The sequence below is a fragment of the Salvelinus namaycush genome, unplaced genomic scaffold, assembly GCF_016432855.1.
Source record: "Salvelinus namaycush isolate Seneca unplaced genomic scaffold, SaNama_1.0 Scaffold372, whole genome shotgun sequence".
Lineage (NCBI taxonomy): Eukaryota > Metazoa > Chordata > Actinopteri > Salmoniformes > Salmonidae > Salvelinus > Salvelinus namaycush.
Window position 1 is genome coordinate 162,027 of NW_024060697.1, and position 25,474 is coordinate 187,500.

A 25,474-nucleotide genomic window follows, 5' to 3' on the forward strand; every position below is an offset into this window, starting at 1 on the left:
CACATCAGGGCGAGTACGGGGAGAAGGAACAGTGCGTACAGGACTCTGGAGACGCACAGGAGGCTTGGTGCGTGGCGTAGGCACTGGTGGTAATGGGCTGGAGACACGCACCACAGGGCTAGTACGTGGAGGAGGAACAGGGCTCTGGAGACGCACAGGAAACCTGGTGCGTGGTGTAGGCACTGGTGGTACTGGGCTGGAGCGAGGAGGTGGCGCCGGAAATACCGGACCGTGCAGGCGTACTGGCTCCCTTGAGCACTGAGCCTGCCCAACCTTACCTGGTTGTATGCTCCCCGTCGCCCGACCAGTGCGGGGAGGTGGAATAACCCGCACCGGGCTTTGTAGGCGAACCGGGGACACCATGCGTAAGGCTGGTGCCATGTAAGCCGGCCCGAGGAGACGCACTGGTGGCACTGGTGGCCAGATGCGTTGGGCCGGCTTCATGACATCCGGCTCAATACTCAATCTAGCCCGGCCGATACGAGGAGCTGGTATGTACCGCACCGGGCTATGCACACGTACAGGAGACACCATGCGCTCTACTGCGTAACACGGTGTCTGCCCGTACTCTCGCTCTCCACGGTAAGTACAGGGAGTAGGCGCAGGTCTCCTACCTGACTTCGCCACACTCCCTTTTAGCCCCCCCCCCCCCCCCCCCCCCAAGACATTTTTGGGGTTTCTCTTCGGGTTTCCAGCCTCGCTTACGTGCTACATCCTCATATCGCCGCCTCTCTGCTTTCGCTGCCTCCAGCTCAGCTTTGGGACGGCGATATTCTCCTGGCTGTGCCCAGGGTCCCTTTCCGTCCAGAATCTCCTCCCAAGTCCATGAGTCCTGTTTTTTTGGCCGTTGCTGCTGGTTCCTCTCACGCTGCTTGATCCTTGTTTGGTGGGTGGTTCTGTAACGGTCGTTCTCCTCCTCTTCGTCTGAAGAGGAGGAGTAGGGATTGGACCAAAGCGCAGCGTGAAATGTTGACATAACGAAGTTTATTAAAGTAAAGACGTAACACGAAAACCCTTTAACAAACTACCAAAACAAATAAACGACGTAGACAGACCTGGACTTGAGAACTTACATATAACGAAGAACGCACGAACAGGAACAGACTACATACACGAACGACAAAACGAAACAGTCCCGTGTGGTAGACATATACGGACACAGGAGACAACCACCCACCACCGACAATGTGAAACGACCTACCTATATATGGTTCTCAATCAGAGGAAAACGTCAAACACCTGCCTCTGATTGAGAGCCATACAAGGTCAATTAACACTGACACTTAACATAGAACAAACAACACAGACTGCCCACCCAGCTCACGTCCTGAACCACTAAACACAACTATACAAAAGGAAAACAAGGTCAGGAACGTGACATTAGGTCATTAATATGGTCAAATCCGGGAACTATCATTTCGAAAACAAAATGTTTATTCTTTCAGTGAAATACGGAACCGTTCCGTATTTTATTTAACTAACGGGTGGCATCCACAAGTCTAAATATTGCTGTTACATTGCACAACCTTCAATGTTATGTCATAATTACGTAAAATTCTGGCAAATTAGTTTGCAACAAGCCAGGCGGCCCAAACTGTTGCATATACCCTGACTCTGCGTGCAATGAATGCAAGAGAAGTGACACAATTTCCCTAGTTTAATATTGCCTGCTAACCTGGATTTCTTTTAACTAAATATGCAGGTTTGAAAAAATATATACATCTGTGTATTGATTTTAAGAAAGGCGTTGATGTTTATGGTTAGGTACATTCGTGCAACGATTGTGCTTTTTTCGCAAATGCGCTTTTGTTAAATCATCCCCCGTTTGGCGAAGTTGGCTGTCTTTGTTATGAAGAAATAGTATTCACACAGTTCGCAACGAGCCAGGCGGCCCAAACTGCTGCATATACCCTGACTCTGTTGCACAGAACGCAAGAGAAGTGAACTCAATTTCCCTAGTTAAAAGAAATTCATGTTAGCAGGCCATATCAACTAAATATGCAGGTTTAAAAATATATACTTTTGTATTGATTTTAAAGAAAGGCGTTGATGTTTATGGTTAGGTACACATTGGTGCAACGACAGTGCTTTTTTTTTGCGAATGCGCTTGTTAAATCACCCGTTTGGCGAAGTAGGCTATGATTCAATGATAAATTAACATCGATTATATGCAACGCAGGACAAGCTAGATAAACTAGTAATATCATCAACCATGTGTAGTTAACTAGTGATTATGTTAAGATTGATTGTTTTTTATAAGATACGTTTAATGCTAGCTAGCACCTTACCTTGGCTCCTTGCTGCACTCACATAACAGGTAGTCCGCCTGCCATGCAGTCTCCTCGTGGAGTGCAATGTAATCGGCCATGATCGGTGTCCAAAATGCCGATTACCGATTGTTATGAAAACTTGAAATCGTCCCTAATTAATCGGCCATTCCGATTAATCGGTCGACCTCTAGTTTACATCCCAAATAGTACCATGCCCTGGTCATAAGTAGCGCACTATGTAGGGAGTGAGGTGGTACCATGCCCTGGTCATAAGTAGTGCACTATGTAGGGAGTGAGGTGGTACCATGCCCTGGTCATAAGTAGTGCACTATGTAGGGAATGAGGTGTCATTTAGGATGCATGCTTGCCCCATAAGGATTAGAATGGACTGGGCCAGATAATCTGTTGTTTTGTTTACTCTGTAATGTAAAGATATTGGACCCTTTTTTGTTTTCACTATTTAGACACAGCGATGTGGATCTTGAGCAATGGCCTCAGGTGATGTGTCTGCCATCATTAGGAACCTCTTTATTTAGCCATATGAAAAGTACCAGGATTTAACTGAACTGGCAAAGGGAAGGCAAAAATGGCCCATGATTATGTCTACTTTACAAAATGTATATTATAAGCTTCATTAGTGTTACATAGTAGTAACAATTAAATGGAAACACGTAATATATGCTTGCTTGTCTTCCATTGGAAAGCACCCTCTATTATAATAATAATTACCTGTGGATGGCATTTACTTTACAGATGAATGTCTATTTTTAGCTGCTGAGGCCACATATATAAACAGAGGACTGAGTCACTCTGGAGTCTGTGGGTTGTTTTCATAAGATGAGAAGATGAAACATTGTGGATTATGAGACGATGAATGAATGGATGATGAACTTCCCCTCGTCCCACTCAGTTTAGACCTCTCCTGTTCTCCAAACAACACGTAGGTATGGTGTGCCTGTGTCAGAAAGCAAATAAGAATATCTCATGTGCCGTTCTTCCTCCATATACTGAAACATTTACCTGTCAGCTGTCCGCTGGGCCTAATGCAGTACATGCAGCTGTGTCAGCAGCAGCTATAGGTATTAGAATGTGATGCTGCCTTGGAGGAGACCCAGGAGTCATTATGACCTGACACATGACATGGGCCCTGAACCTCACCTGTTATCTCAGGTGTTTAGAGGGGAATGTTCCAGAGTCAGTGGGGTATCGGAGTGACTGAGGCCTGTCTCTTCTTGGGTTTCAGTTCTACCGCTGATATCTCAAAAACTTCAGGCCAGAGTTCAGCATAGGGAACAGGTTACAGACATCGGCTATATCCCAAATGGCACCCTGTTCCCTATGTAGTGCACTACTTTTGACCAGTGCCCTATATAGGGAATAGGGTGCCATTTGGGACACATCCCTAGTTACTCACCAGCAGCACTACATGTCACCTCTCTCACTAGGTGTCACTCTTGTGTTTAGTGATGCACCGAAATTACATTTTTGGCCGATATCTCATATTTTCCTTGCCAAAAAAAAACGATACCGATAACTGATATTGAAAAATTTTGCGGCCTTTTAAGCATGCTAGTACAGTTAAATAGTTAACACACACACATGAACGCAGCGGTCTAAGGCACTGCATCTCAGTGCAAGAGGTGTCACTACAGTCCCTGGTTCGAATCCGGGCTCTATCACATCCGGCCGTGATTGGGAATCCCAGAGAGCGGCGCACAATTGGCCCAGCGTTGTCCGGGTTTGGCCAGGGTAGACCGTCATTGTAAATAATAATTTGTTCTTAACTGACTTGCCTAGTTAAATAAAGGTTACACACACCACACTGACCCCCTCCCCAAATTTTTTTTGCATTTACGTATGTCTCCATTACCAGTAAAACAATCAAAAGCTATTTATTTCACTTACTTGCTGTGTTTCGTTGTTCATTTCTTCAGTCGTTTCAGTCTCAACCAGGATTTCTATGGAATGTTTGGGTCTTTGCGTGTCAATAAAGATACGTGTCAAATAACACTATTTGACGTGTCATAACCAATCAGAATCTGAATATGACTGCACGTCACATAATAATTTAATGCGTTCATACATTTTTTACGTAGTTATTACACATTGATTACACTATCACTCGTATTTCATGTCACAACGATTCATCAATACATATGCTATGATGCTGGTAAAGTTGTCTCGCGCACCAACAGTGCTGGTCATAAATACATTTTTAAAAAGCTAGCTAGCTCATGGATGTAAACAATGTTCTTCCACTAAAACATGGCAAAACGACATCTGTTTCTGCTAGGTGTCATCTAAAACAACCATAATTTATAAAACAGTTCTTATTTGATTAATGGTGGTCGGACCCATCTATGTGAAGCTAGCCACAATAAGGATTAGCCACAATAGTGGACTTTGCGGTTAGCTATCAAAATAAAAGTATAGCATAATTCTACTGTTTTTATTCATTTGCATCACTGTCAATGTCATACTTTTATTTTGAAGGCAAAGCGCAAATTCCACTATTGTGCCTAATCCTTATTGCTGCTAGCTTCACAACACAACCTGGTCTGGTTGAACCTTACTAGCCAGATGAAGCTATCTGGCTGCTTATAACTTTAGCTAGCTATTTATTTTCAATGACTGAAGTTCAATTTCAATAGGTGAACAAGTGGCAACCTAGCTAATACTTAGTCACAATGATTCCTAAATCATTGTTAAGAATAATGAAAATGACTGCATTTTCTACTGGCCATTGTTTTCAGGCTGGTTGTATTGGTGCTAGCTAGGTACCAAGCTAAAGCTAGCTACCCCAGAAGTTGAGGTGGAACAAATTATGCTTTATTACCAATGTGGTATTGTAAACACATCGTTCGTGGCCAGTGTTTGCTTGTTTGCAGATTTTTTTGTACAGCTTTGACAGTGCTACTGTATCTTTTTTGACACGCAAAGACCCAAACGGCATTCCATAGTATGTATGTCGTGAAGCTAATAGCAGTGGCGCTAATAACTGTGTGCAACTCCGGTACGGCAACATCTGAAAAATAGGTAGTGTGTACCGGTGCTCGACCAGTCGGTGAAAGCCAACATCACCCACGACAGAGAACGGTTGATTGTCAAGGGCAATGAATTCAATTATCTTGGCTTTAATGGATTTCGCCTTTGAGTTGTCTCGCTGAAATTTTCTTACTCTTTCAAATGACTGTTCGACTTGTTGACTGCTCGATCCACACAGCAGACATTGTGGGCCAGGTTAGGGATGCTGTATTGCACTTGTAGCGCAAAATTTTACGTGGCGTCATTACGTCATGTACCTACGTTATATACAGTTGAAGTCGGAAGTTTACATACACCTTAGCCAAATACATTTAAACTCCGTTGTTCACAATTCCTGACATTTAATCCTAGTAAAAATCCCCTGTCTTAGGGCAGTTAGGATCACTACTTTATTTTAAGAATGTGAAATGTCAGAATAATTGTGGCGAGAATGATTTATTTCAGCTTTTATTTATTTTATCACATTCCCAGTGCTTCAGAAGTTTGCATACACTCAATTAGTATTTGATAGCATTGCCTTTAAATTGTTTAACTTGGGTCAAACGTTTCGGGTAGCCTTTCACAAGCTTCCCACAATAAGTTGGGTGAATTTTGGCCCATTCCTCTTGACAGAGCTGGTGTAACTGAGTCAGGTTTGTAGGCCTCCTTGCTCGCACACGCTTTTGCAGTTCTGCCCACAAATTTTCTATAGGCTTGAGGTTAGGGCTTTGTGATGGCCACTCCAATACCTTGACTTTGTTGTCGTTAAGCCATTTTGCCACAACTTTGGAAGTATGCTTGGGGTCATTGTCCATTTGGAAGACCCATTTGCGGCCAAGCTTGTGTCTTGAGATGTTGCTTCAATATATCCACATCTTTTTCCTTCCTCACTATGCCATCTATTTTGTGAAGTGTACCAGTCCCTCCTGCAGCAAAGCACCCCCACAACATGATGCTGCCACTCCCGTGCTTCACGGTTGGGATAGTGTTCTTCGGCTTCCCCTTTTTCCTCCAAACATAACAATGGTCATTATGGCCAAACAGTTCTATTTTTGTTTCATCAGACCAGAGGACATTTCTCCAAAAAAGTACTATATTTGTCCCCATGTGCAGTTGCAAATCGTAGTCTGGCTTTTTTATGGCAGTTTTGGAGCAGTGACTTCTTCCTTGCTGAGCGGCCTTTCAGGTTATGTCGATATAGGACTCGTTTTACTGTGGATATAGATACTTTTGTACCTGTTTCCTCCAGCATCTTCACAAGGTCCTTTGCTGTTGTTCTGGGAGTGATTTGCACTATTCGCACCAAAGTACGTTAATCTCTAGGAGACAGAACACGTCTCCTTCCTGAGCGGTATGACGGCTGCGTGGTCCCATGGTGTTTATACTTGCGTACTATTGTTTGTACAGATGAACGTGGTACCTTCAGGCGTTTGGAAATTGCTCCCAAGGATGACCCAGACTAGTGGAGGTCTCCAATTTTTTTTTCTGAGGTCTCGGCCAATTTCTTTTGATTTTCCCTTGATGTCAGAGGCACTGAGTTTGAAGGTAGGCCTTGAAATACATCCACAAGTACACCTCCAATTGACTCAAATTATGTCAATTAACCTATCAGAAGCTTCTAAAGCCATGACATCCTTTTTTGGAATATTCTAAGCTATTTAGAGGCACAGTCAACTTAGTGTATGTAAACTTCTGACCCACTGGAATTGTGATACAGTGAAATAATCTGTCTGTAAACAATTGTTGGACAAATTACTTGTGTCATGCACAAAGATGTCCTAACCGACTTGCCAAAACTATAGTTTCTTAACAAGACATTTGTGGAGTGGTTGAAAAACCAACATAAGTGTATGTAAATTTCCGACTTCAACTGTAAGTATGCACTGCAGCTTTGACATCAGTTTTTAACATCGGCATTAAACTAGACATCGGGCCGATAACGATGTTGGCATTTTTGCTAATATCGTCCGATTCCGATATGTTCACCGATATATCGTGCGTCCCTACTTGTGTTACTAAGTGTGCCCTGAGGCTAACAATCAATAAAGTACGGCCTTGCAACTCCCAATGTGCTTTTCAGCTATCGCTAATTGGTGCCGGGCTGGTCAATGGAACTTCTAGGGAATGCTAATGTGGAGCAGTTTGTTTGTGTAACATAGAGAAGTGAAGTCACAGTGTAGCTTATGGGCTGTGTGTCCTGTTGGTGAGTTATTGTGTGGGTGCTGATGTTCCAGAACCATCAGACTGGAACAAATCCTTTCTCTAAAGAAATAGCATGGTGTGGAACACTTTTTCTGAGAGAATTCCTGCACTGATCTCGCTCTCGCTCTCTCTCTGCACTCTTGATAACAATCCTGACCTTGAGTCTGTGATCCAAGCTGCCTGACCCATGTACTGAGAGTCAGTGAGTCAGAGTAACTGACAGAGAGGTCTGTTTAAAGTGCCAGGCTTGGCCATCCATCTGTGTAATGTCCCTGGGGTTGTCCAGGCTGTCATAAAGGTAATGGACTGGGACAATGTGTTTTAGAGGGAGTAGATGAGGCATCATCACCACATGAAAACAGGGCATTGAGTTGAATATTGATTTATTGAGTAGAGCAGACCTTTCCCCCTGTGTGTGTGTGGGTGGCTGTGTTTTGTTGATGACGTTTACACTAAAGAGTCAGCTGCAGGATCATGCTGCTGTGCATCTCTGGCGGTATCGCTGCTGCGCTCAAACACACGTGTGTGTGTGTATTCAGTATGTATAGACAGCTATAGCAGCAGCAGGAACAGCAGTAGCAGTAATGTCTGGCACAGCAGCACCGGCCCTCTGAGCTCACGGCCCTCTAGCCTACAGGCTGATGATACGATGGTGATGTGATCAGTGTGCGCTTGGCTCGGCTTTCCCCACGTGGAGGCTCGCTGCCCGGGCTCAGTGTGGCTGCTGATGAGGGGAGGGGTACAGGCTGTCTGGCCCACAGAGTGTGTATCCCAGATAGCACCCTATTCACTACGTCGTGCACTACATTTGACCAGAACCCTGTGGGCCCTACCTGCACTACTATGTACTACATGGGGAATAGAGTGCCATTGGGGACAGTTGCTACACTACATCGCCCTCCAACCAAGGTGTGTGTCTGTTCTCCTTCCCCGGCACGTGTAAATATCCTCCTGTAAATGAGTGTCTCCCTGTATTTATATTTCTGGTCAATTTACTGATTTTATATCATTCTTTATTATGCAGCATTGTTGAGAGTGAACCTGCAAGTAAGCATTTCATTGTACTGTGTACCATGTTTATCCTGTGCATGTGACAAATAGACTTGACGTGTGTGTGTGTGTGTGTGTGTGTGTGTGTGTGTGTGTGTGTGTGTGTGTGTGTGTGTGAGAGAGAAGTGTTCACGTGGGCAGATCATCTCTCCTGTAATTGGTGTTGTCATGGGGATCTATCCAGAGGTCTCTTAGCTTGTACTCTTGTCTGGCACCAGGTCAGTAACCTTAGCCACCACACTGACTCCACAGTTCTATCAGGTCAGTAACCTTAGCCACCACACTGACTCCACAGTTCTATCAGGTCAGTAACCTAAGCCACCACGCTGACTCTACAGTTCTATCAGGTCAGTAACCTAAGCCACCACGCTGACTCCACAGTTCTATCAGGTCAGTAACCTAAGCCACCACGCTGACTCCACAGTTCTATCAGGTCAGTAACCTAAGCCACCACGCTGACTCTACAGTTCTATCAGGTCAGTAACCTAAGCCACCACGCTGACTCCACAGTTCTATCAGTGCCAGGCGAGCTTCTCAGACATCTGCTATGGGAACACTGTGAATATGCACAGTGCCAATATGACCCACCCATCACTCATGTGTGGATCCTGGATGTCAGACCTCTACATCAAAGAGCTGTGCTTTTATTGGTCACAGTTCGATTGATGGCTCTATAACCAAATAGTCTTGAAGAGGTCATAAATATTCAGTAGGATTTGAATATGAATGGTATTGAAAGCCCTCCAACTACCTTGTGTTGTCCAGTATGTTAGTTGTGTAATGTATTATGAATGGTGTGTTCATTCCCAACACTCAGGCGCTTCATCTGATTGTAGTATGCCCTGGTTTCTGGGGTTGTTGCGTCATATCACATGACATGTGAGAGGTAGAATAATATTGCATGCTTTGTAGAGGTCACATTACAATGGCAAGAGCCTTTAGTGGTAGTTTTAAGGGCTTTCAGTCATCTGTTGCTGGGGGCAGTGTGTGTGTGTGTGAGATCTGCTTTCACATACACACCTGTATGATGACCTCAGTTGACCCTTTGTTCAGGTTTAGCAGCTGAATTTACAGCAAAAAATAGTGACAAGTAACGGCACAGCCTTTTCTACTGCATATAAACTCAGCAAAATAAGAAATGTCCTCTCACTGTTAACCTCTCTAGGGTACGTGAGACGTTAGCGTCCCACCTCGTCAACAGCCAGTGAAAGTGCAGGGCGCCATATTCAAAACAACAGAAATCCCATAATTAAAATTCCTCAAACATACATGTATTTTACACCATTTTAAAGCTACACTTGTTATAAATCCAGCCACAGTGTTCGATTTCAAAAAAGCTTTACGACGAAAGCAAACCAAATGATTATGTTAGGTGAGTGCCTATTCACAGAATAACACAGCCATTTTACCAGCCAAAGAGAGGATTCACAAAAAGCAAAAATATAGATAAAATTAATCACTAACCTTTGATGATCTTCATCAGATGACACTCATAGGACTTCATGTTACACAATACATGTATGTTTTGCTCGGTAAAGTTCATATTTATATCCAAAAATCTGAGTTTACATTGGCGCCTTACGTTCAGAAGTCACAAAACATCCTTTGATTTTGCAGAGAGCCACATCAATTTACAGGAATACTCATAATAAACATTGCTAAAAGATACAACTGTTATGCATGGAATTTTAGATGCACTTCTCCTTAATGCAACCGCTGTGTCAGATTTCAAAAAAGCTTTACGAAAAAAGCAAACCATGCAATAGTCTGAGTCGGCGTTCAGAGCCCAATCAAGACACAAATATAGCCTCCATATTATGCAGTCAACAGAAGTCAGAAGTAACAATATAAACATTCACTTACCTTTGATGATCTTTATCAGAATGCACTCCCAGGAATCCCAGTTCCACAATAAATGTTTGTTTTTGTTCGATAATGTCCATAATTTATGTCCAAATTCCTCCTTGTTGTTCTAGCGTTCAGTACACTTTCCAAACTCACGACGCGCGGGCAGGTCCAGCGCAGAGTACGGACAAAGTTAAAAAAGTTATATTACAGTCCGTAAAAACATGACAAACTAAGTATTGAATCAATCTTTAGGATGTTTTTAACATAATTCTTCAATAATGTTCCAACCGGAGTATTCCTGTGTCTTCAGAATAGCGATGGAACAGAGCTCGCTCTCACGTGAATGCGCATGGTCACTTCATGGCAGACCTGACTCATTCCTCTCTCCTTCGGCCCCACTAAACAGTAGAGGCATCAGACAAGGTTCTAACGACTGTTGACATCTAGTGGAAGCCTTAGGAAGTGCAACATTACCAATATTCCACTGTATCTTCAATAGGAGCTGAGTTGAAAATCGGCCAACCTCAGATTTCTCACTTCCTGGTTGGATTTTTCTCAGGTTTTTGCCTGCCTGATGAGTTCTGTTATACTCACAGATATCATTCGAACAGTTTTAGAAACTTCGGAGTGTTTTCTATCCAAATCTACTAATAATATGCATATTCTAGCTTTTATGGCTTTGTAGCAGGCCGTTTACTCTGGGCATGCTTTTCATCCGGACGTGAAAATACTGCCCCCTACCCCAAAGAAGTTAACTGTGTTTATTTTCAGCAAACTTAACATGTGTAAATATTTGTATGAACATAAGATTCAACAACTGAGACATAAACTGAACAAGTTCCACAGACACGTGACTAACAGAAATTGAATGTGTCCCTGAACAAAGGGGTGGTCAAAATCAAAAGTGTAACGGTCAGTATCTGGTGTGGCCACCAGCTGCATTAAGTACTGCTAGTGCATCTACTCCTCATGGACTGCACCATATTTGCCAGTTCTTGCTGTGAGATGTTACCCCACTCTTCCACCAAGGCTCCTGCAAGTTCCCGGACATTTCTGGGGTGAATGGCCCTAGCCCTCACCCTCCGATCCAACAGGTCTCAGACGTGCTCAATGGGATTGAGATCCGGACTCAATTGCTGGCCATGGCAGAACACTGACAATCCTGTCCTGCAGGAAATCACACACAGAACAAGCAGTATGGCTGGTGGCATTGTCATGCTGGAGGGTCATGTCAGGATGAGTCTGCAGGAAGGGTACCGCATGAGGGAGGAGGATGTCTTCCCTGTAACGCACAGCGTTGAGATTGCCTGCAATGACAACAAGCTCAGTCCGATGATGCTGTGACACACAGTTCCAGACCATGACGGACCCTCCACCTCCAAATCGATCCCACTCCAGAGTACAGGCCTCGGTGTAACGCTCATTCCGTCGACGATAAACGCGAATCCGACCATCGCCCTTGGTGAGACAAAACTGCGACTCGTCAGTGAAGAGCACTTTTTGCCAGTCCTGTCTGGTCCAGCGACAGTGGGTTTGTGCCCATAGGCGACGTTGTTGCCGGTGATGTCTGATGAGGACCTGCCTTACAACAGGCCTACAAGTGCTCAGTCCAGCTTCTCTCAGCCTATTGCGGACAGCCTGAGCACTGATGGAGGGATTGTGCGTTCCTAGTGTAACTTGGGCAGTTGTTGTTGCCATCCTGTACCTGTCCCACAGGTGTGATGTTCATAGAAGGGAAAACTAACATCACTCTTGGGTGGGGTTGGGATAAGAAAACTAACATTGTAATTCATTATATTTATTGGTTGAGTCTTGACTTTTAAATGTATAAACTTATCCAATGTATTTAGTAGAATCATCATAGCAGGTAGAATGATCATAGAATCATCTCTCTCAAGTGAATAGAAATGCTGTGACTCAATTTTGTCTTGATAGCCTGCAGGAGTAGAGACCGACAGAGCCTCCTGCTTTAACCTGACCTCTGACCTCTGCTTTAAGTACAGACAACAGGGAGAAATAGAGGTGAGGGAAGTAAAAAGCAAAGTGGTCTGCTATTTATAGCAAGCCTTTCAACATCACTGGTCTTGAGTTCAGTCTGGGATATGGTGTGTAATATTGTCTGTAATGTCCCCTAGCTAGCCAGTAACCTCTTACTGCATCTAGGTAGATATGGTGTGTAATATTGTCTGTAATGTCCCCTAGCTAGCCAGTAACCTCTTACTGTATCTAGGTAGATATGGTGTATAATATTGTCTGTAATGTCCCCTAGCTAGCCAGTAACGTCTTACTGCATCTAGGTAGATATGGTGTATAATATTGTGTGTAATGTCCCCTAGCTAGCCAGTAACCTCTTACTGTATCTAGGTAGATATGGTGTGTAATAAGAACATGTGTTGATGTGTAGTGTATATATCTTTGAAAGAGACTTTGGTCTCCGCATGACCCCTGTTAAAATAAAGATGAAATATATCAGCTATTTGATCCTCTGTGACGTTTAAGAGCTCATTGGCAAAGACTTACGACTTAGGTTTTTTTTCTTCATTTAATCACTTTTCATTTTCAAGTTTGTTTGTTTTGCCGCACTTACATCGGCCAGTCCCGTGATCAGCTGTGTGTTGTAGTGCGCATGTGAATGCTTGCCAGTATTTACCGTGCACAGGGGGTCGTCCAGCACCTTGTGTTTGGTTTGGAATGAAGCCTATGCATGGAATTAGAGAATATATTGTTGATACTAGTAGACTAAGGTATATATCTTTTTAGATTTTGGACCCTTCCTGTGTTTTGCTTGTTTTGTCAGTCTTTTTTTGTCAACTTTAATATTGTATTACCTAGCCTATAATAAAACTCTACCTGATTCTGCACCTTTTATTTTGTGTCATGGTCTATCTAAAGGCATCCGCATGCTTCTTAGACGAAACCGTTCAGAAGAGTTTGCAAATATTATGGTGATGTTTTTGTTAGTTGTGGACTTGGGTAAGGGTTTTGTAAGTTGTGGACTTGGGTAAGGGTTGTGGACTTGGGTAAGGGTTGTGGACTTGGGTAAGGGTTGTGGACTTGGGTAAGGGTTGTGGACTTGGGTAAGGGTTGTGGACTTGGGTAAGGGGTTTTGTTCGTTGTTCGGGCACACAAATTTTTTTCTCAAGGCCAGACAAAGTTCAGGAGCCAACGTGCATGTCCCTTCGTCCATGATTGGTCAACTGTAAGGATTCTTCAATAAAGTATATGTTGTCGTTCAACGAGAGACGCCTAGTTTTCATGCACATTTTTTTATTGAGAAATACTGCACCCAACATCTTAGATGTGGAGGCTAGCTACCCAACATCTTAGATGTGACGGCTAGCTACCCAACATCATAGATGTGACGGCTAGCTACCCAACATCTTAGACTAGCTACCAGCCGAACTGAAGCATGCTGAGGCCTTAAGACCAACACACATGTTACCTTCTTCACAACGTGGCTTTAAGTTTATAATCATTTCTAATTATTTTATAGTATTTTCTGATTTCACACTGTTGATGTTCTGTTTCTCAGTACTAGCAAAACTGGGACAGGGAGGTTCAAAATCTTCTCTGCATCACTGCATCCTAAGATGAATAGAATATTCATTTTTTATTTAGCTTTTTTATTTTATTTTACTGTCCCACTTTATCTTGACATTCTCGCAGCTTAATATCAGTCTTGTAACTTCTTCTGAAGTGTGAAAAGGACATCAATGCTTTTCCTGTTGTTGATATGTCTTACCAGTCTCCCAGGTGGTTTGATAGGGCTATAAATACTCAGACAGACTTCTGCAAGCACCAGACAGTGAAAGAGAAAGTTAAAGCTCACCAACATTTATGTTCTGAGTGGAAAGCAGGTCCTTCCGTCCTTCACCTCTCCCATAGTACATCCTGCTGGCTGCTACCCGTCTTACATGGGCCCATTCCATAAACAAGCCTTAGTCCATAACCCCTAGCCCCTATAGGCCCTAACACCTAGGGACTTGTTTATATACATGAAGTTCCTCAAACTGAGAGGTTGTTTTCTGAACAGAGCCACAATAGAGGCTGGTTAATTTCCCTCCTGAACCAGGGGATACAGTGACCTGCTGTGACCTGACCTGCTTTCCTATTGATTATTTAAACGTCTGTCCTGTGGGTCCTTTTGAATTTGCCTGGCAACCCAATTCATGTTTCTCTTCTCTCTTCCCAGGTTCCGTCTACAGGAAGTGATCTGGTCTGGTGGTGGTGTAGTCAGGTGGTGGTGTAGTCAGGTGCGGTGTGGTCCAGGGTGTATAGCCGCTGCTGCTTCTCTCCCTCCGCCTGACGCCCTCTGCTGGCCCTGCCCATGGCACATACTGCTCTCCTGTGAATCTCATCCAGCAAGCTGGACACCGCAGCTTCGCACCACAACACCTCTGCCTCCACCTCCGCCCCTCCCCACAGGGAACCCTCCAATCCGCAGCCAGACTACCCCAGCGCGCACGGCCCCCGCGAAGAGCAGTATGTGACTGAGGTCGCGCCCCCCGATGATGTCACCACCGTCTACAGAGATGCCGGGACCATCACTGGTACGTGCAGTACAGCCCTGGCAGTAGGAGACTAAATCCAATTCTGATTGACAGAAAATGGCTCTGACTTGTCTTGAATTCAGTGTAACTGAAAGCCATAAACAGCCTCCACTGCATTGTTTATGGATTTCACTGAATTCAAGACAAGTTGTAGTCCTCAGTTCATTCAGTAACCTTTTGATCCTTGTTGTGTATCTGGCTGAATCAAAGCAGCGCTCCCTTGTCCCTCTAAACTAGATCCAGGTTCTAACACCCTGCTGTGTGTGTGTGTGTGTGTGTGTGTGTGTGTGTGTGTGTGTGTGTGTGTCCAAGCTAGATCACACACACACACATCTTCAGTGTTCTGCTCAACACTACAGCAGAGCTCTACAACAAGTCTTCTTCTCAGAACTTCAGAGTAGCTCCATCTGGAATTCAATACATGTTCCAAAGAGCAGTTGTAGTCTTATTCCAGAACACCTTTATGTCCTGAGTGTTGCTGCTTCTGGAATTGAAAGATTGATGGAACACGAACCACAAATTGTTTTTTTCATTTGTGTGGTCAGTGGGTGTGTTATTGTTTAAGCATTAGAGGTTTCCATGTGGTCAGTGGGTGTGTTATTAGAGATTTCCATGTGGTCAGTGGGTGTGTTATTGAATGTGGGATGTACAACACAAGCACTTGAAACAAGCCATAGTAGAGGAACAGCTGCCAATACTTTATTATTCATCATCAGAATGGTTCTCCACAGAACAACGAATATGGTCGCTCTCGCTCTCCCCGCTCTCGCTCGCTCTCCCCGCTCTCGCTTGCTAGCTGCATCCTAAAGGGCACCCTATTGCCTTTATAGTGCACTACTCCCTAATGGCATAGGGCCCTGGTCAAAAGTAGTGCACTATATAGGGAATAGGGTGCCATTTGGGATGCATGCCCTGTTTCTGTATGGTCTGGATAAACTACACTGCAGGAAGAGAGAGAGCGAGCGAGAGAGAGAGCAGTATCCGTTACACCGAAGCCTGCTATTGACAGTTATAATGCAGCTGCAAGGCAAACCAAGTTCATGTAAACCCTCTCAATGCTTCTGTCTGTGAATAGAAATGAAAAGTGGCTTCTCAAGATGTAAGAATGAAGTGGCGTCAGTGTTTCAGTCCCAGGGGACTGGCAGGGATCGTGCCCAGCAGACAGCACAGCCTCGCAGAGCACAGCGCTTCACTGAGCAGAGCGATGCAACCCAGCAGTCCCTTTGTGTGGGTATCAGAGGAACGAACCCAGCAGTCCCTTTGTGTGGGTATCAGGGGAACGAACCCAGCAGTCCCTTTGTGTGGGTATCAGGGGAACGAACCCAGCAGTCCCTTTTGTGGGTATCAGGGGAACGAACCCAGCAGTCCCTTTGTGTGGGTATCAGGGGAACGAACCCAGCAGTCCCTTTGTGCGGGTATCAGGGGAACGAACCCACACAACACATCTGTCTGAGTCACTGGAGAGATCCGCTTGTTCACCACAACAAACCCAACCACACCATACTCCTGCGCCCTACTATTTGCCTGTACCCATCTCACTTTATGGCCTAGCTTTGTCAAATCATAGAATTACTTATAGAACCATTGAATTTTAGGATCACAGTGGGCAAAATCATATGCTCTGGGTGGTGTTTCATCAGCATTTCTGTTGAACAGTACCAGTATTGGCAACCTGACAAACAGAGCCCATGGGGAAATGAATGTCACAATTCACTGTGAGGACAGTTTCATCTAACTTACGGCTGTATTATTGTGGCTTCTGCTGAGTACTTTAAAATTACATTCTTATTGATTCAAACACAACTCAGGAGGGAGTTACAGAGGGTCTCCGTCACAAATGGCACCCTATTCCCTTTATAGTGCACTACTTTTGACCAGGGTCCAAAGGGTCAAAAGTAGGGCACTATATAGAGAATAGAATGTTATTTGGGACGGCGACCCTCTGTAACACCAGGCTATCTGTAACCCAGGAAATGCTGGGGGGAGGGGTGGCTTAACGGGCGTAGTGAGGGAGATGTGGTGAGAATGAGAAACCAAACTCTATTGTGACCTGCCACTGACTGTCACTTCCTGTCATGAGGCCAGTTAGGGGACCAGATTATGCTGCTTGCTCAGGGTGCATCCAAAATGGCACCCTGTTCCCTATATAGTGCACTACTTTTGACCAGAGACATATGGGCCTTGATGAAAATAAGTACTTTGAATAGGGTGGCATTTGGGACACCCTCAGTGTTCACTCAGCGAACTCCCAGGGGGCAGTGGGACTGCATTTCTCATCATTCTCCTGGTCCTGTTCAGTAGAGAAGAAACACTGAAACGGAGTGAAACAGGGAGGTGCTATGCTGCATCCAAAACTTGTTCAATGAGCACACAGATTTTTTGTTTCCATTACAAACTCACCCAAATCCAGATAGCTGGTGTTCTGAAAGAGCTGCAAAATCTGGACCTCTACAAATCAGCCGGGCTAGACAATCTGGACCCTCTCTTTGTACATTTTCTGCCAAAATTATTGCAAGCCCTATTACTAGTCTGTTCAACCTCTCTTTCATATCGTCTGAGATTCCCATAGATTGGAAAGCTGCTGCGGTCATCTCCCTCTTCAAAGGGGAAGACACTCTAGACCCAAACTGCTACAGACCTATATCTATTCTACCCTGTCTTTCTAAGGTCTTTGAAAGTCAAGTTAACAAACAGATTACCGACCATTTCGAATCTCACCGTAACTACTTCGCTATGCAATCTGGTTTTAGAGCTGGTCATGGGTGCACCTCAGCCACGCTCAAGGTCCTAAACGATATCATAACCGCCATCGATAAGAGACATTACTGTGCAGCCGTATTCATCGACCTGGCTAAGGCTTTCGACTCTGTCAATCACAATATTCTTATTGGCAGACTCAACAACCTTGGTTTCTCAAATGATTGCCTCACTTGGTTCCCCAACTACTTCTCCGATAGAGTTCAGTATGTCAAATCGGAGGGCCTGTTGTCCGGACCTCTGGCAGTCTCTATGGGGGTGCCACAGGGTTCAATTCTCGGGCCCGACTCTCTTCTCTGTATACATCAATGATGTCGCTCTCGCTGCTGGTGATTCTTTGATCCACCTCTAAGCAGACGACACCATTCTGTATACCTCTGGCCCTTTGTTGGACACTGTGTTAACTAACCTCCAGATGAGCTTCAATGCCATACAACTCTCCTTCCGTGCCTCCAACTGCTCTTAAATGCAAGTAAAACTAAATGCATGCTCTTCATCCGATTGCTGCCCACATCTGCCCGCCCGTCCAGCATCACTACTCTGGACGGTTCTGACTTAGAATATGTGGACAACTACAAATACCTTGGTGTCTGGTTAGACTGTAAACTCTACTCCCAGACTCACATTAAACATCTCCAATCCAAAATTAAATCTAGAATCGGCTTCCTATTTCGCAACAAAGCATCCTTCACTCATGCTGCCAAACATACCCTCGTAAAACTGACCATCCTACCGATCCTCGACTTCGGCGATGTCATTTACAAAATAGCCTCCAACACTCTACTCAACAAATTGGATGCAGTCTATCACAGTGCCATCCGTTTTGTCACCAAAGCCCCATACACTACCCACCACTGTGACCTGTACGCTCTCGTTGGCTGGCCCTCGCTTCGTACTCGTCGCCAAAGGCTCCAGGTCATCTACAAGTCTTTGCTAGGTAAAGCCCCACCTTATCTCAGCTCACTGGTCACCATAGCAGCACCCACCAGTAGCACGCGCTCCAGCAGGTATATCTCACTGGTCACCCCCAAAGCCAAATCCTCCTTTAGCCGCCTCTCCTTCTAGTTTTCTGCTGCCAATGACTGGAACGAACTGCAAAAATCACTGAAGCTGGAGACTCTTACCTCCCTCACTAGCTTTAAGCATCAGCTGTCAGAGCAGCTCACAGATCACTGCACCTGTACATAGCTCATCTGTAAATAGCCCATCCAATCTACCTTATCCCCATGCTGTATTTCTTTATTTATCTTGCTCCTTTGCACCCCAGTATCTCAACTTGCACATTCATCTTCTGCACATCCTACCGTTCCAGTGTTTAATTGCTATATTGTAATTACTTCGCCACCATGGCCTATTTATTGCCTTTACCTCTCTTATCCTACCTCATTTGCACATGCTGTATATAGATTTTTCTACTGTATTATTGATTGTATGTTTGTTTTTTCCATGTGTAACTCTGTGTTGTTGTATGTGTCGAACTGCTTTGCTCTTGGCCAGGTCGCAGTTGCAAATGAGAACTTGTTCTCAACTGGCCTACCTGGTTAAATAAAGGTGAAACAAAATAAAATAAAAACTGTATTTTAGCTGAAGACAGCCAAGCTGACATGCATACAGACTGACTGCTTCCAAAACTGTTGGAAGCAGCGTTGAGTTACCCACAATGAAATGTTTGTTGTACCCTTTACCTCTATGCTGATGAATGAATGGCAACATGTAGTCTCTTTTCTGGTGTTGGACCCTTGCTATGAGTACAGGAAGCAGCTCAATGGCATTAAAGGACTGAGAGCTGTGCTGCTGTGGTTCAGTGCTGCCACCTGGTGGGGTTAGGGTCCTGGCATTGTTCTGTTCGGTGTAGGGTGAAGTTTCCCCTTGGTACAGATCTAGGATCAACTTCCCTTCCCCCAATCCTAACCTTAACCATTATTTGTGAAAATACAAAACTGACCCAAGATCAGCATCGAAGGGTAACTATCCCTTCTGTTGTTCTGTTTAGACAGACAGTCTCAACGCAAGGCCAGTTGATTGTCTGAGGAGATTGAAGTTTTTTATTTGTTTTCTAGGCAGGGATTCACTACAGGGTGGATTATATTCCATTTTATTGTAGTAAGGCTTATCCAAAAAGAATCGTATGTCCTATAATTCTGTCTCTTTTTACTTAGTTTCATACCATGCTGATTTAATTTATTGGTACAGTGCTGTATTCTTCCGGTTGTTATAGCAACATACGCCAGTGGATGTTACTGAACCCTCCTTTGTTTACTCCCAAACCCATCTCTCCCACTGTGTCCCACATGGTTCCGTTTGGGATTCATCCTCAGTCCATTCTGAAGCCTTCGTTTCCCTGCTCCCCATGTGTCCCAGTGGTTGCCATAGGAACCGTGGATTTGCCATGCTTCAGCGTGGTGATGTAGAGTATTAAGTAACATGAATGGGGTTTGGTGACGAACCACACACTGGGTTAATATCCATTCATTAGACTGTTTTAGCCTCTGTCTCAGGCTTCCATCTCCTGAGTGAAGCCAGGGCATCGGAGACTAACTAGGCTGTCTGATATCATGCTGCTGGGAGACGTAGTACATACCCAGGCTGTGGTAGGTTGGGTTCAGTAAGGATACTGTAACTACAGTAGGTACCCAGGCTGTGGTAGGTTGGGTTCAGTAAGGTTACTGTAACTACAGTAGGTACCCAGGCTGTGGTAGGTTGGGTTCAGTAAGGATACTGTAACTACAGTAGGTACCCAGGCTGTGGTAGGTTGGGTTCAGTAAGGTTACTGTAACTACAGTAGGTACCCAGGCTGTGGTAGGTTGGGTTCACTAAGGTTACTGTAACTACAGTAGGTACCCAGGCTGTGGTAGGTTGGGTTCACTAAGGTTACTGTAACTACAGTAGGTACCCAGGCTGTGGTAGGTTGGGTTCACTAAGGTTACTGTAACTACAGTAGGTACCCAGGCTGTGGTAGGTTGGGTTCAGTAAGGATACTGTAACTACAGTAGGTACCCAGGCTGTGGTAGGTTGGGTTCAGTAAGGATACTGTAACTACAGTAGGTACCCAGGCTGTGGTAGGTTGGGTTCAGTAAGGATACTGTAACTACAGTAGGTACCCAGGCTGTGGTAGGTTGGGTTCAGTAAGGTTACTGTAACTACAGTAGGTACCCAGGCTGTGGTAGGTTGGGTTCAGTAAGGTTACTGTAACTACAGTAGGTACCCAGGCTGTGGTAGGTTGGGTTCAGTAAGGTTACTGTAACTACAGTAGGTACCCAGGCTGTGGTAGGTTGGGTTCAGTAAGGTTACTGTAACTACAGTAGGTACCCAGGCTGTGGTAGGTTGGGTTCAGTAAGGTTACTGTAACTACAGTAGGTACCCAGGCTGTGGTAGGTTGGGTTCAGTAAGGTTACTGTAACTACAGTAGGTACCCAGGCTGTGGTAGGTTGGGTTCAGTAAGGATACTGTAACTACAGTAGGTACCCAGGCTGTGGTAGGTTGGGTTCAGTAAGGTTACTGTAACTACAGTAGGTACCCAGGCTGTGGTAGGTTGGGTTCAGTAAGGTTACTGTAACTACAGTAGGTACCCAGGCTGTGGTAGGTTGGGTTCAGTAAGGTTACTGTAACTACAGTAGGTACCCAGGCTGTGGTAGGTTGGGTTCAGTAAGGTTACTGTAACTACAGTAGGTACCCAGGCTGTGGTAGGTTGGGTTCAGTAAGGTTACTGTAACTACAGTAGGTACCCAGGCTGTGGTAGGTTGGGTTCAGTAAGGATACTGTAACTACAGTAGGTACCCAGGCTGTGGTAGGTTGGGTTCAGTAAGGTTACTGTAACTACAGTAGGTACCCAGGCTGTGGTAGGTTGGGTTCAGTAAGGTTACTGTAACTACAGTAGGTACCCAGGCTGTGGTAGGTTGGGTTCAGTAAGGTTACTGTAACTACAGTAGGTACCCAGGCTGTGGTAGGTTGGGTTCAGTAAGGATACTGTAACTACAGTAGGTACCCAGGCTGTGGTAGGTTGGGTTCAGTAAGGTTACTGTAACTACAGTAGGTACCCAGGCTGTGGTAGGTTGGGTTCACTAAGGTTACTGTAACTACAGTAGGTACCCAGGCTGTGGTAGGTTGGGTTCACTAAGGTTACTGTAACTACAGTAGGTACCCGGGCTGTGGTAGGTTGGGTTCACTAAGGTTACTGTAACTACAGTAGGTACCCGGGCTGTGGTAGGTTGGGTTCACTAAGGTTACTGTAACTACAGTAGGTACCCGGGCTGTGGTAGGTTGGGTTCACTAAGGTTACTGTAACTACAGTAGGTACCCGGGCTGTGGTAGGTTGGGTTCACTAAGGTTACTGTAACTACAGTAGGTACCCGGGCTGTGGTAGGTTGGGTTCACTAAGGTTACTGTAACTACAGTAGGTACCCGGGCTGTGATAGGTTGGGTTCAGTAAGGATACTGTAACTACAGTAGGTACCCGGGCTGTGGTAAGTTGGGTTCAGTAAGGATACTGTAACTACAGTAGGTACCCGGGCTGTGGTAGGTTGGGTTCAGTAAGGTTACTGTAACTACAGTAGGTACCCGGGCTGTGGTAGGTTGGGTTCAGTAAGGTTACTGTAACTACAGTAGGTACCCGGGCTGTGGTAGGTTGGGTTCAGTAAGGTTACTGTAACTACAGTAGGTACCCGGGCTGTGGTAGGTTGGGTTCAGTAAGGTTACTGTAACTACAGTAGGTACCCGGGCTGTGGTAGGTTGGGTTCAGTAAGGTTACTGTAACTACAGTAGGTACCCGGGCTGTGGTAGGTTGGGTTCAGTAAGGTTACTGTAACTACAGTAGGTACCCGGGCTGTGGTAGGTTGGGTTCAGTAAGGTTACTGTAACTACAGTAGGTACCCGGGCTGTGGTAGGTTGGGTTCAGTAAGGTTACTGTAACTACAGTAGGTACCCGGGCTGTGGTAGGTTGGGTTCAGTAAGGTTACTGTAACTACAGTAGGTACCCGGGCTGTGGTAGGTTGGGTTCAGTAAGGTTACTGTAACTACAGTAGGTACCCAGGCTGTGGTAGGTTGGGTTCAGTAAGGTTGTAGTGAACAGAGGAGATGTACTGTAACTACGTCTTGTGGCAAAACATGATCTTTTCTCTGAGTTATCTTTCAAAGACATAAAAAAAGCACATCACATGATTATAATGTTACTAAAGTTCATGGGATGTTTACAATGCTTAGGGCTCATCTTGTGCTGTTCTCAAAATAACATTAGTGCTCATCTAGCTAATTAAATAGTCTGGAAGTACCTCAACAATATCATGCAAACTTTAGTCTATATTACAACAGGATACTCAGTCTAGACCAGGATGATACTTCACACCAGTAAATATGAATTTTGTTCAACATGTGTATCCGATTGTAATCTTCTCCAGTAGTATCAGTAGAAGGCTATTTTATTGAAACAGATGTGTCTTATTGAGGTCCACACTGAGGTAAAAATATCATGCCAATACAGCCACTATATTACTGCCCACAACATATAGATAGGACGTTGAAATAATGATCACATGTATGCAGTACTGTTAGCAGTTAACGGATAACGGATGCTATATCGTAGTCTGTTCACTTTTGGACTTAAGATACTTTAAATATTCAACTTTGCCATGTGAACTGAACCCAAAGTTCATGTCAGGGGGCTGTGAGTGTTGATTTCTGGCTTGGTGGACTTTGTTTGTCATTAAGTCTGTCAGTGTCAGTGTGTCCACATGCCATTGTTGCTCTGGTGGGCCGACTACGTTAACATAGCAGCTGACCAGTTACACAAGACTTTAGTTCCGGGTTAACTGAGATTGTTCTCTTTCGGCTTCTCTTTCTGTCAGATATGCAGTTTTAGCCACACACCACAGATATTCCCACAGCCTGATGTATCCATGGGAACAGTTTGTGGGTAGACAAAACAGTTGGAATCAGCCAGAGCTTTTCCATTAGTCCATGAGCAGTGGTCAGGCCAGCTGAATGGAACGGACTGAGACTGACTCATAGCCCGGCCCTGCACTGTTCACCAAGTTCTGCTTTTCCTCTGGGACAGACCAAGACACACTACAGCACAGTTGCCATGGCGTCAGGAGCCGTTGAGCAGTGTCATCTGTCTGGTGGATCTGTGCCAGACCCAGCCTCTTGGCAAGACCACATGAATTCCAACCATAGCCAGTGTAATGTAGGGGGCTTATTACAACCATAGCCATGGTAATGGTGGGGGCTTATTACAACCATAGCCAGGGTAATGGAGGGGGCTTATTACAACCATAGCCAGTGTAATGTAGTGGGCTTATTACAACCATAGCCATGGTAATGGTGGGGGCTTATTACAACCATAGCCAGTGTAATGTAGGGGGCTTATTACAACCATAGCCAGGGTAATGGTGGGGGCTTATTACAACCATAGCCAGGGTAATGGAGGGGGCTTATTACAACCATAGCCAGGGTAATGGAGGGGGCTTATTACAACCATAGCCAGGGTAATGGAGGGGGCTTATAGCCAGTGTAATGTAGGGGGCTTATTACAACCATAGCCATGGTAATGGTGGGGGCTTATTACAACCATAGCCAGTGTAATGTAGGGGGCTTATTACAACCATAGCCAGTGTAATGTAGTGGGCTTATTACAACCATAGCCATGGTAATGGTGGGGGCTTATTACAACCATAGCCAGTGTAATGTAGGGGGCTTATTACAACCATAGCCAGGGTAATGGTGGGGGCTTATTACAACCATAGCCAGGGTAATGGAGGGGGCTTATTACAACCATAGCCAGGGTAATGGAGGGGGCTTATTACAACCATAGCCAGTGTAATGGTGGGGGCTTATTACAACCATAGCCATGGTAATGGTGGGGGCTTATTACAACCATAGCCAGGGTAATGGAGGGGGCGTATTACAACCATAGCCAGGGTAATGGAGGGGGCTTATTACAACCATAGCCATGGTAATGGTGGGGGCTTATTACAACCATAGCCAGGGTAATGGAGGGGGCTTATTACAACCATAGCCAGGGTAATGGAGGGGGCTTATTACAACCATAGCCAGGGTAATGGAGGGGGCTTATAGCCAGTGTAATGTAGGGGGCTTATTACAACCTTAGCCAGGGTAATGGAGGGGGCTTATAGCCAGTGTAATGTAGGGGGCTCATTACAACCATAGCCAGGGTAATGGAGGGGGTTTATAGCCAGGGTAATGGAGGGGGCTTATTACAACCATAGCCATGGTAATGGTGGGGGCTTATTACAACCATAGCCAGTGTAATGTAGGGGGCTTATTACAACCATAGCCAGGGTAATGGTGGGGGCTTATTACAACCATAGCCATGGTAATGGTGGGGGCTTATTACAACCATAGCCAGGGTAATGAAGGGGGCTTATTACAACCATAGCCAGGGTAATGGAGGGGGCTTATTTCAACCATAGCCAGGGTAATGGAGGGGCTTATAGCCAGTGTAATGTAGGGGGCTTATTACAACCATAGCCAGGGTAATGGAGGGGGCTTATAGCCAGGGTAATGGAGGGGGCTTATTACAACCATAGCCAGGGTAATGGAGGGGGCTTATTACAACCATAGCCAGGGTAATGGTAATGGTGGGGGCTCAGTACAAAAAAGTACTCAGTACAAAAAAGTATGAATGTATGTAATTGTAAGTCGCTCTGGATAAGAGCGTCTGCTAAATGACTTAAATGTAAATGTAATGGAGGGGGCTTATTAAAAAGGCAGAGGGCAGACCTAAGGCTAAAGAATCAAGCCTCTTGGTGTTGTCAGTAG

The 25,474-nt window shown here is 44.9% G+C and overlaps 1 long non-coding RNA gene across 1 annotated transcript in view; it reads left to right on the top strand.

Moving 5' to 3' along the window:
• LOC120040676 overlaps window positions 1-25,474 on the top strand; it is a 44,609-nt gene that overhangs the window by 11,958 nt on the left and 7,177 nt on the right. Inside the window, exon 2 of the long non-coding RNA XR_005475720.1 lies at window positions 14,587-14,944. This is a non-coding gene — a long non-coding RNA (uncharacterized LOC120040676). The remainder of the gene's footprint in view (window positions 1-14,586; window positions 14,945-25,474) is intronic.